The following is a 9,543-nucleotide window of genomic DNA, read 5'->3' as shown; positions in this document are numbered from 1 at the left end:
GGGAGGTGTGGCCGTAAGCCTATGGACAGTTTGAATTTGGGCCTTTTATAGAGTGTGTGGACATGTCCTAAAAGAATGATTGACAGGATTTGTTTCACAAATTAATTGACCCCAATCAAAAAGGCTTACAGCACCTGGTATTCCCAGGCGGTCTCCCATCCAAGTACTAACCGGGCCCGACCCTGCTTAGCTTCCGAGATCAGACGAGATCGGGCGTGCTCAGGGAGGTGTGGCCGTAAGCCTATGGACAGTTTGAATTTGGGCCTTTTATAGAGTGTGTGGACATGTCCTAAAAGAATGATTGACAGGATTTTTTCCCAAATTAATTGACCCCAATCAAAAAGGCTTACAGCACCTGGTATTCCCAGGCGGTCTCCCATCCAAGTACTAACCGGGCCCGACCCTGCTTAGCTTCCGAGATCAGACGAGATCGGGCGTGCTCAGGGAGGTGTGGCCGTAAGCCTATGGACAGTTTGAATTTGGGCCTTTTATAGAGTGTGTGGACATGTCCTAAAAGAATGATTGACAGGATTTGTTTCAAAAATTAATTGAGCTCAATCAAAAAGGCTTACAGCACCTGGTATTCCCAGGCGGTCTCCCATCCAAGTACTAACCGGGCCCGACCCTGCTTAGCTTCCGAGATCAGACGAGATCGGGCGTGCTCAGGGAGGTGTGGCCGTAAGCCTATTAGCAGTTTGAATTTGGGCCTTTTATAGAGTGTGTGGACATGTCCTAAAGGAATGATTGACAGGATTTTTTTCACAAATTAATTGACCCCAATCAAAAAGGCTTACAGCACCTGGTATTCCCAGGCGGTCTCCCATCCAAGTACTAACCGGGCCCGACCCTGCTTAGCTTCCGAGATCAGGCGTGCTCTGGGAGGTGTGGCCGTAAGCCTATGGACAGTTTGAATTTGGGCCTTTTATAGAGTGTGTGGACATGTCCTAAAAGAATGATTGACAGGATTTTTTCACAAATTAATTGACCCCAATCAAAAAGGCTTACAGCACCTGGTATTCCATAAGCCTATGGACTCTGTGTGTGTGTGTGTGTGTGTGTGTGTGTGTGTGTGTGTCTGTGTGTGTGTCTGTGTGTGTGTCTGTGTGTCTGTGTGTGTGTCTGTGTGTGTGTCTGTGTGTGTGTTGTTGTGGAAATTTCTTATACAATGTATTCTGATTGTATTAAGGACTGAGTCCCACTGTTAAGATAGGTACAGGAATGTGTGGGACCTGGTATTTGCATAGGGGACATCTATTGTCTGTCCAGATGCAGATCAATGGGTTTTAGGACAGGATAGGAGAAGATACAGCAAGGGGGCAGTAAGGCCAGTTGGCCCCTTTGGGTAAACATTATTGCAGGTAAGGATGTTGACACTTCTAAGGCTGACTGGTTTTTGAGTTTGTTGGAGAGGAGGGTCCCTGTGGAGATGGCCTCTGCTCTTGAGCTTCCTGTGAGCCTCTCCGAGGTGGAGACGGCTTTGAGAGGTTTGCCCTCGGGTAAGGTGCCTGGGATAGATGGGTTGCCAAAAGAATTTTACATGGCTTTTTGGGATGTTTTACGGGAGGATTTTCTTTCGGTTATTAGGTGTGTTTTGGGGGTGGGTTTGTTGTGTTCGTCCATGAGGGAGGGGGTTTTGACTTTGCTTTTTAAGAAAGGGGATAGGGCCGATCTGGCGAATTATCGGCCTATCACTCTTTTGTGTGTCGATTACAAGGTGGTGGCACGGGTGTTGGCCGGTCGTCTTAGGTCGGTTTTGCCTTATGTGATCCATGAGGATCAGACTTGTGGGGTGGAGGGGCGGTCTATTTTTTGGAATTTGAGTTTGGTCAGGGATTGTATTGCTTGGGCACAGGACCGGGGTGTTTGTTTGATGTTGGTAGGTTTGGATCTGGAAAAGGCCTTTGATAAGGTGCATCATGGGTTTCTTTTTTCGGTACTGGAGAGGTTTGGGTTTGGTGCAGGGTTTTTGAGGTGGGTTCGCCTCCTTTACAATGGGGTAGGGAGTAGGGTTTTGGTTAATGGTCATTTGGGGGAGGTGGTCCCTCAGGACACTGGGGTGAGGCAGGGCTGCCCGCTCTCCCCTTTGTTGTTTGTTTTGTATATTGAGCCTTTGGTGGCGGCTATTCGGGCTGATTTGGGGGTTCGGGGTCTGCGCCTTCCGGGTGGAGGCCCCTCTGAGGTCAAGGTGTCCCTGTATGCGGACGATATTACGGTTTTTTTGACTTCTGAGGGGAGTGTGTCTAAGGTGGTGGGGATTTTGCGGGATTTCACTCTGGCCTCAGGAGCTCAAGTCAATCTGGGGAAGTCCTCGGTTAAATTCTTTGGGCCTTGGGCTGGGCGGCGTGTCAGTCTTGGTGGCCTCTCGCTCTGCTCTGGGCCTTTGAGGATATTAGGGGTCGATTTTGAAGGGGCTGACAGTTCCCGGATTAATTGGGGTCAGCGACTTTCCGGGGTGTTTTCGAGGTTGGGCCTGTGGAAGACCCGTCGGCTCTCTTTGAGTGGCCGGGTTTTAGTTATTAAGGCGGATGTGTTGCCGTCATTGGTTTATTTGGCATATGTGTTCCCTCTTCCTCCTTGTTTCAGGAAGAGTCTGGTGCGGGCTGTATTCTCCTTTGTTTGGGGGGGATATGAATACGTTAGGAGGGACTGGATGGTCCAGTCGGTGAGGGAGGGGGGTCGTGGTGTTCCTGACCTCCCGTTGAAACTTGACGTGGTTTTCTTTTCCTTTTTATGTAAGAGCCTGGTTTATCCATGTGGCCACAGTTTCCAGGTCATGCTGGAATTTTGGCTGTCAGTGCCTTTGAGGCATTTGGTGGCCTGGGACAACTCCCGACCAAAGGCGGAGTCTCTGCCGGCATATTTTAAACAGGTAATTATGTGGAGCACACGGCACTCTGAGTGTCGGGAAGGTTTGCTCTGCCTGGATCACAGGGCGTTGTATGAGGCACTGGTGGTGAAGAGGGGTCCGGTCCGGGTGTATGGTGTGGGGCCTGAGATGTGGCTGGCTATTCAGCGGCCGGGCCTCTCTAATAGGTTGAAGGACCTGAATTGGTTATGTGTTCATCGGCGTTTGCCAGTTCGGGAGGTTTTATATCGGCACGGCCTCTCGAAGGTTAATTTGTGTCCAAGGGCTGGGTGTGGTGCTGAGGAGACGATTCCTCACGTCTTTTGGGATTGTTTTTTTGCACAGAGGGTTTGGGGGGAGTTGGTTTGCTTTTTTGGGGGACTGGGGGTTTTGTCTTTTGAGGGGATTATGTTAGGGAAAGGGATAGGACGTGGGAAGGGGCGGGCAGCTTTTTTGCTCTGGCTTTTGGTGTCGTTGGGGAAGGTAGCCTTGTGGGATTCTAGGGGGGTCTTGGTGAAATCAAATGTGGATGGGGGAGTGGCTGGGGTGCTTGGGAGGGTACGGGCAGATTTGGGTTCACTTTTTGATTTTGAAGTGGCAAGATATGGGTTTCACGCAGCAAGAGAACGTTGGAAAGGTGTTTATGGTTGAGAAGGAGTGGTTTGGGTAGGGGGGGTTTTGGGTTTGTTTTGTTATTGTGGTTGGGCCACCACTGCCTTTAAGTTCAAATTTTGTGTGTTGCGTGTTTCCTTTGAATTGGTGGCTTTTTATTTTGTTTTGTTGTGTTTATTGTGTGTGTGTTCTTTGGTTTTATTGTCTGTGTATTCCCATGTATTGCTTTTGGTTTTATTGAAATAAAAAAAAAATCTGTTCTTATCAGTTTAATATCTGATACGTCCCCCATCGGGGGACTATACATATTAAATGGATTTTTCGAACAGGGAGTCGGAAGCGGGGCTTGCTCCGTCCGCTCCACGCATCGACTCGGTATTGCAGTACCTCCGAGAACGGTGCACCCTCTGTTTCCTGTCAAAGAGAAGAAGGACTAACCTTCACCCCACTTAAAAACGCTGCCCTGCTCAAAAAGCAAGCTAACAGGAAAGAGAGCTTTTGGGAACTTGGTGCTAACACTTTTTCTGGTGTTCTCACTGTTTATCTTGGAAAAAGGGAAAAAAGGTCAAGAGACTGTGTGTGTGTGTGTGTGTGTGTGTGTGTGTGTGTGTGTGTGTGTGTGTCTGTGTCTGTGTCTGTGTCTGTGTCTGTGTCTGTGTCTGTGTCTGTGTCTCTGTGTCTGTGTCTGTGTCTGTGTCTGTGTCTGTGTCTGTGTCTCTGTGTGTGTGTCTGTGTGTGTCTGTGTCTGTGTCTGTCTGTGTCTGTGTCTGTCTGTGTCTGTCTGTGTCTGTCTGTGTCTGTCTGTGGTTTATTTTGTGTCTTTCCGTCTGGTTTCAAATCCACAGGCAACATTACATGTGTACCACTATATCAACTCCAAAGTAGAATTGTGAACTCTCTCCCTTACTTAGCAAGCTAGCATTAGCAAGAGCACTTGCGAACTAGGTGCCTGCGAAGCGCTTTTTCGGCCTGTTTCAGATTTCCCTCCATTTTACTTAAAAAAAAAAAAAAAAAAAAACGATAAAGGTCAGGAGGTCATGTGTCTGGCTGGCTGGCTGGCTGGCTGCATGCCTGCCTGCCTGGCTGCCTGCCTGCCTGCCTGCCTGCCTGCCTGCCTGCGACAGTGTCCGAGCTGGCAAACCCACGAGACTCTGGGCCGGAATATAACAAGTGTACCCGGATTCTAGGCCTCCGACCAGCATACAACTCTGGTTTCTCTTCAATCACGCACAAGTTTTTCGCCTTTTACTAAAGACTTCCGTGGAGAGCAACGCTCACGAGTTCAACGTATTTTTGGACGGGCTTTGCTCCCGGCAGAGCCCCATACCTTGTTTGAAATGAAATTGGCGCGGCGTACGCAGAACGGCCGCTAGGTCCGCTGCTGTCTTTGCCGCTCGTCCGGCTTTGATTGGGCCGAGTGACGGATCTCCTCGGTTGCGGCCCGCCGGGGGGTGGAAAATATGGAGCGCTTCACGGATTTGCGTGTCATCCTTTCGCAGGGGCCATGCTAATCTTCTCTGTATCGATCCAATTTTAGTATATGTGCTGCCGAAGCGAGCACATGGAGTGTGGGCGTAGCCAAGCTTTTGTTTGACGCCGTTTGTTGAACACGTGGAACCTCGCGGTCTTTGGGGCTGGCGGGGGATGACAGAGGGTGTAGCCGGAATTGTCCCGCACGCAAGGAAGCCCCGGGGTCCCGGGGGTCCGGCGTCAGCGGCCTTCCTTTCTGGGGTTATCGCTTCTCGGCCTTTTGGCTAAGATCAAGTCGTTTACCGCGGTAAGGCCCGGTACTACCTTAATGGACAAAAATGAATGGGCATGCATTGTTCATTGACGCTCTACCCTCCCAAAAAAAAAAGCTGCCTGTTTGGCGGCAGGAGGCTAGTTTTACTAACTTGGTGTACAGCCCTCCTGCCAAAACTGCAGTTCATGAAAATTCCACTAGAGGGACTCTAGCTCCACCGAACTCAAACTGGAGGAGAATCAGGGTTTCTAGAGTTGGGCAGCTGAGGTGACCGTCGTTTATATTGCCCGTGTACAGTTGTACTGCCCAATTGTACGCCCAATGGGTCTGCCCATTCTATTCGGTCATGGACCCCCGAAGTCAAAAATTTTGACATTTACTAGGCAAATGTACAAATTATACCGCCCAATTGTACATCTTATGAGAACACCCATAGACTTCGGTCAGAGAACCCTGGAGTCAAAATTTTGACTTTTACTAGGCAAATGTACAAATTATACCGCCCAAATGTACATCCTATTAAAACACCCATAGACTTCGGTCAGATGACCCTGGAGTCAAAATTTTGACTTTTACTAGGCAAATGTACAAATTATACCGCCCAAATGTACATCCTATTAAAACACCCATAGACTTCGGTCAGATGACCCTGGAGTCAAAATTTTGACTTTTACTAGGCAAATGTACAAATTATACCGCCCAAATGTACATCCTATTAAAACATCCATAGACTTCGGTCAGATGACCCTGGAGTCAAAATTTTGACTTTTACTAGGCAAATGTACAAATTATACCGCCCAAATGTACATCCTATGAAAACATCCATAGACTTCGGTCAGATGACCCCGGGGTCAAAATTTTGACTTTTACTAGGCAAATGTACAAATTATACTGCCCAAATGTACAACATATCAGACCACCCATATGCTGTTGTCCGAGACCCCCAAAGTCAAAATTTTGACTTTTACTAGGCAAATGTACAAGTTATACGTCCCAATTGTACAACATATCAGACCACCCATATGCTGTTGTCCGAGACCCCCAAAGTCAAAATTTTGACTTTTACTAGGCAAATGTACAAGTTATACTGCCCAATTGTACAACATATCAGACCACCCATATGCTGTTGTCCGAGACCCCCAAAGTCAAAATTTTGACTTTTACTAGGCAAATGTACAAGTTATACTGCCCAATTGTACAACTAATGAGACTACCCATACGCTTTGGTCCGAGACCCCCGGAGTCAACATTTTTACATTTACTGTGCAAATGTACCTATAATACTTCTCAATTGTGTGCCCGATGGGATCACCCATAATACTCTTCACTCCATACTCCCCCATTCCAAATTATGACATTTACTGGGCAAATGTACTTAGAATACTTCCCAATTGTACACCCAATGAAATTGCCCCATTATACACCTCAATCCATATTCCCCCAGTCCATATAATGACATTTACTGGACAAATGTACTCATAGTACGTACCAGTAGTAATCCCAATTGAATTACCCCATTTTACACTTCACTCCATACTCCCCCAGTCCAAATTTTGACATATACTGGGTAAATGTACTTATAATACCGCCTAATTGTACATGAGAAGGAGACATCTTAAAGACATGGGAGTTGGATTTTACAAGTGTACATGAAGAAGCAAATGTATTACACATTATTATTAAGCATTTTAAGCCTTTTCTACATTGTACAATTGGGCAGTATTTCCTACCCATTCATTTACATTGCAAATGTACACGAGTCAGTAAGGATAAGTCCTGTACATTTGCAATGTATTTGAATGGGTAGGAAATACTACCCAACTGTACATGAGAAGGAGACAGTCTGGACAGGGTGCAGAGTGATAAAGGAGGCACTGTGTCATAGAGGGAGGCATGGACTGATGGAAGAGGGGTAGAGAGAGATATTGGAAGCACAGGGTCATAGAGGAGGTGTGGAATGATGGAGGTGGTCCCCATGGATATAGGAGGCGCAGTGTTATTGAGGAGGCATGGACTGATGGAGGGGTGGAGATCAGGAGGATGGGCAGAGTGATATAGTAGGCGCATGGTCATAGAGGAGGTGCGGTATGGTGGGGAGATCAGGAGGAGGTATGTAGTGCTATAGGAAGAGCGGAGTCACAGAATGATGGAGGACTAATGAAGTGATGGATGAGGGGCAGAGGCGAGCAGCAATAGAGGTGTAGACAAGAGGTAGAGTAGATGAAGAGCAAAGTTAGAGTTCCCCTGATGCACCACATCGAAAATGGCTTGTCTGTGAGGGATAAAGGTCAAAATAGGTCACCCAATGGATTCCATTGGGCGAAACAGCTTTGGGGGACGGGGTCACACATGACATCTGGTGGACGCAGGACGAGGCCACCCTGTGATAAACATATCCGAAGGACAGCTCTTTACGACACTCGGAAACACTTTAAAGGCTGTGTTGAGTAGCCAATGTATTGTCAATGGGATGACTTGCAAAAAGTTTCGGGGGTCAGAGGTGACTTCCTGTGGACGCAGGAGGCTACAGATCGTACCAGGTAGACTAGGCCCACCCCCGATGAACATATCCGAAGCACAGCTCTTTACGACACTCGGAAACCCGTTAAAGCTTGAGGTGAAATTTGAGGAGTAGGCAATGTATTGTCAATGGGAGAGAGCAAAGTGTACAATTGCTGAATACAAATTGAACAATTGCAGAATGAAAAACTGCACACAGCTGGCATAACTGTGTGGATGATTCATCACCCCATTCCCCCGATGGAGCACGTCGAAAACGGTGTGTCTATGAGCGACCTACAGGCCGCAATATGTCAAAAACACATAAATCACTACTACACAGGATGTGTTTCGGGCCTTGTTTACGTCCAGGGCCTGCGTAATACATTGCCAGTGGCAATGTATTACACAGCAAATGTACAGTCCAAGAAAAACACAACAAGAGTACACCGTCCACAAGCAATGTTCATAAAAGGGGAGAACATACCTCATACCAGTTAGGGGTTCCCCTCTGTGCATTGCAAATGTACAGGAGTTACCTTAACTGACTCTTGTACATTTGCAATGTATTTGAATGGGTAAGAAATACTGCCCAATTGTACATTTAAGAAAAGGCTTAAAATGCTTAATAATAATGTGCAACACATTTGTTTCTTGATGTACACTTGGAAAATCCAACTCCCATGCCTTTAAGATGTCTCCTTCAAATGTACAATTGGGCAGTATATCCTACCCATTCATTTACATTGCAAATGTACACGAGTAGGTAAGGACAAGTCCTGTACATTTGCAATGTAAATGAATGGGTAGGAAATACTGCCCAATTGTACATTTAAGAAAAGGCTTAAAATGCATAATAATAATGTGCAACACATTTCTTTCTTGATGTACACTTGAAAATTCCAACTCCCATGCCTTTAAGATGTTTCCTTCAAATGTACAATTGGGCAGTATTTCCTACCCATTCATTTACATTGCAAATGTACACGAGTAGGTAAGGACATGTCCTGTACATTTGCAATGTAAATGAATGGGTAGGAAATACTGCCCATTTGTACATTGAAGAAAAGCCTTAAAATGCATAATAATAATGTGCAACACATTTGTTTCTTGATGTACACTTGGAAAATCCAACTCCCATGTCTTTAAGATGTTTCCTTCAAATGTACAATTGGGCAGTATTTCCTACCCATTCATTTACATTGCAAATGTACACGAGTAGGTAAGGACATGTCCTGTACATTTGCAATGTAAATGAATGGGTAGGAAATACTGCCCAATTGTACATTGAAGAAAAGGCTTGAAATGCTTAATAAATATGTGCAATACATTTCTTTCGTGATGTACACTTGGAAAATCCAACTCCCATGTCTTTAAGATGTCTCCTTCAAATGTACAATTGGGCAGTATTTCCTACCCATTCATTTACATTGCAAATGTACACGAGTAGGTAAGGACATGTCCTGTACATTTGCAATGTAAATGAATGGGTAGGAAATACTGCCCAATTGTACATTGAAAAAAAGCCTTAAAATGCAAAATAATAATGTGCAACACATTTGTTTCTTGATGTACACTTGGAAAATCCAACTCCCATGCCTTTAAGATGTTTCCTTCAAATGTACAATTGGGCAGTATTTCCTACCCATTCATTTACATTGCAAATGTACACGAGTAGGTAAGGACATGTCCTGTACATTTGCAATGTAAATAAATGGGTAGGAAATACTGCCCAATTGTACATTGAAAAAAAGCCTTAAAATGCATAATAATAATGTGCAACACATTTGTTTCTTGATGTACACTTGGAAAATCCAACTCCCATGCCTTTAAGATGTTTCCT

At 45.8% G+C, this 9,543-nt stretch overlaps 6 non-coding genes and 1 pseudogene across 6 annotated transcripts; 2 read left to right on the top strand and 5 right to left on the bottom strand.

Moving 5' to 3' along the window:
• Positions 1-122: 122 nt before the first annotated feature.
• Positions 123-241, bottom strand: LOC117595636. Its single transcript, XR_004576894.1, has one exon. It is a non-coding gene; the product is annotated as a 5S ribosomal RNA (ribosomal RNA).
• A 102-nt stretch (positions 242-343) lies between these two features.
• LOC117595635 lies at positions 344-462 on the bottom strand. The gene has a single exon (XR_004576893.1). It is a non-coding gene; the product is annotated as a 5S ribosomal RNA (ribosomal RNA).
• Positions 463-565: 103 nt separating this feature from the next.
• Positions 566-684, bottom strand: LOC117595631. The gene has a single exon (XR_004576889.1). It is a non-coding gene; the product is annotated as a 5S ribosomal RNA (ribosomal RNA).
• Positions 685-787: 103 nt separating this feature from the next.
• LOC117595637 lies at positions 788-896 on the bottom strand (annotated as a pseudogene).
• Positions 897-3,678: 2,782 nt separating this feature from the next.
• On the top strand, positions 3,679-3,866 carry LOC117595632. Its single transcript, XR_004576890.1, has one exon. It is a non-coding gene; the product is annotated as a U2 spliceosomal RNA (small nuclear RNA).
• Positions 3,867-4,660: 794 nt separating this feature from the next.
• Positions 4,661-4,778, top strand: LOC117595633. The gene has a single exon (XR_004576891.1). It is a non-coding gene; the product is annotated as a U5 spliceosomal RNA (small nuclear RNA).
• A 133-nt stretch (positions 4,779-4,911) lies between these two features.
• On the bottom strand, positions 4,912-5,018 carry LOC117595634. Its single transcript, XR_004576892.1, has one exon. It is a non-coding gene; the product is annotated as a U6 spliceosomal RNA (small nuclear RNA).
• Between the last annotated feature and the right edge of the window lie 4,525 nt (positions 5,019-9,543).

The sequence above is a fragment of the Esox lucius genome, chromosome 15 (assembly GCF_011004845.1).
Source record: "Esox lucius isolate fEsoLuc1 chromosome 15, fEsoLuc1.pri, whole genome shotgun sequence".
NCBI classification, from domain to species: domain Eukaryota; kingdom Metazoa; phylum Chordata; class Actinopteri; order Esociformes; family Esocidae; genus Esox; species Esox lucius.
The sequence above is the reverse complement of the archived record's forward strand: the minus strand, read 5'-3'. Positions and strand labels throughout refer to the sequence as shown.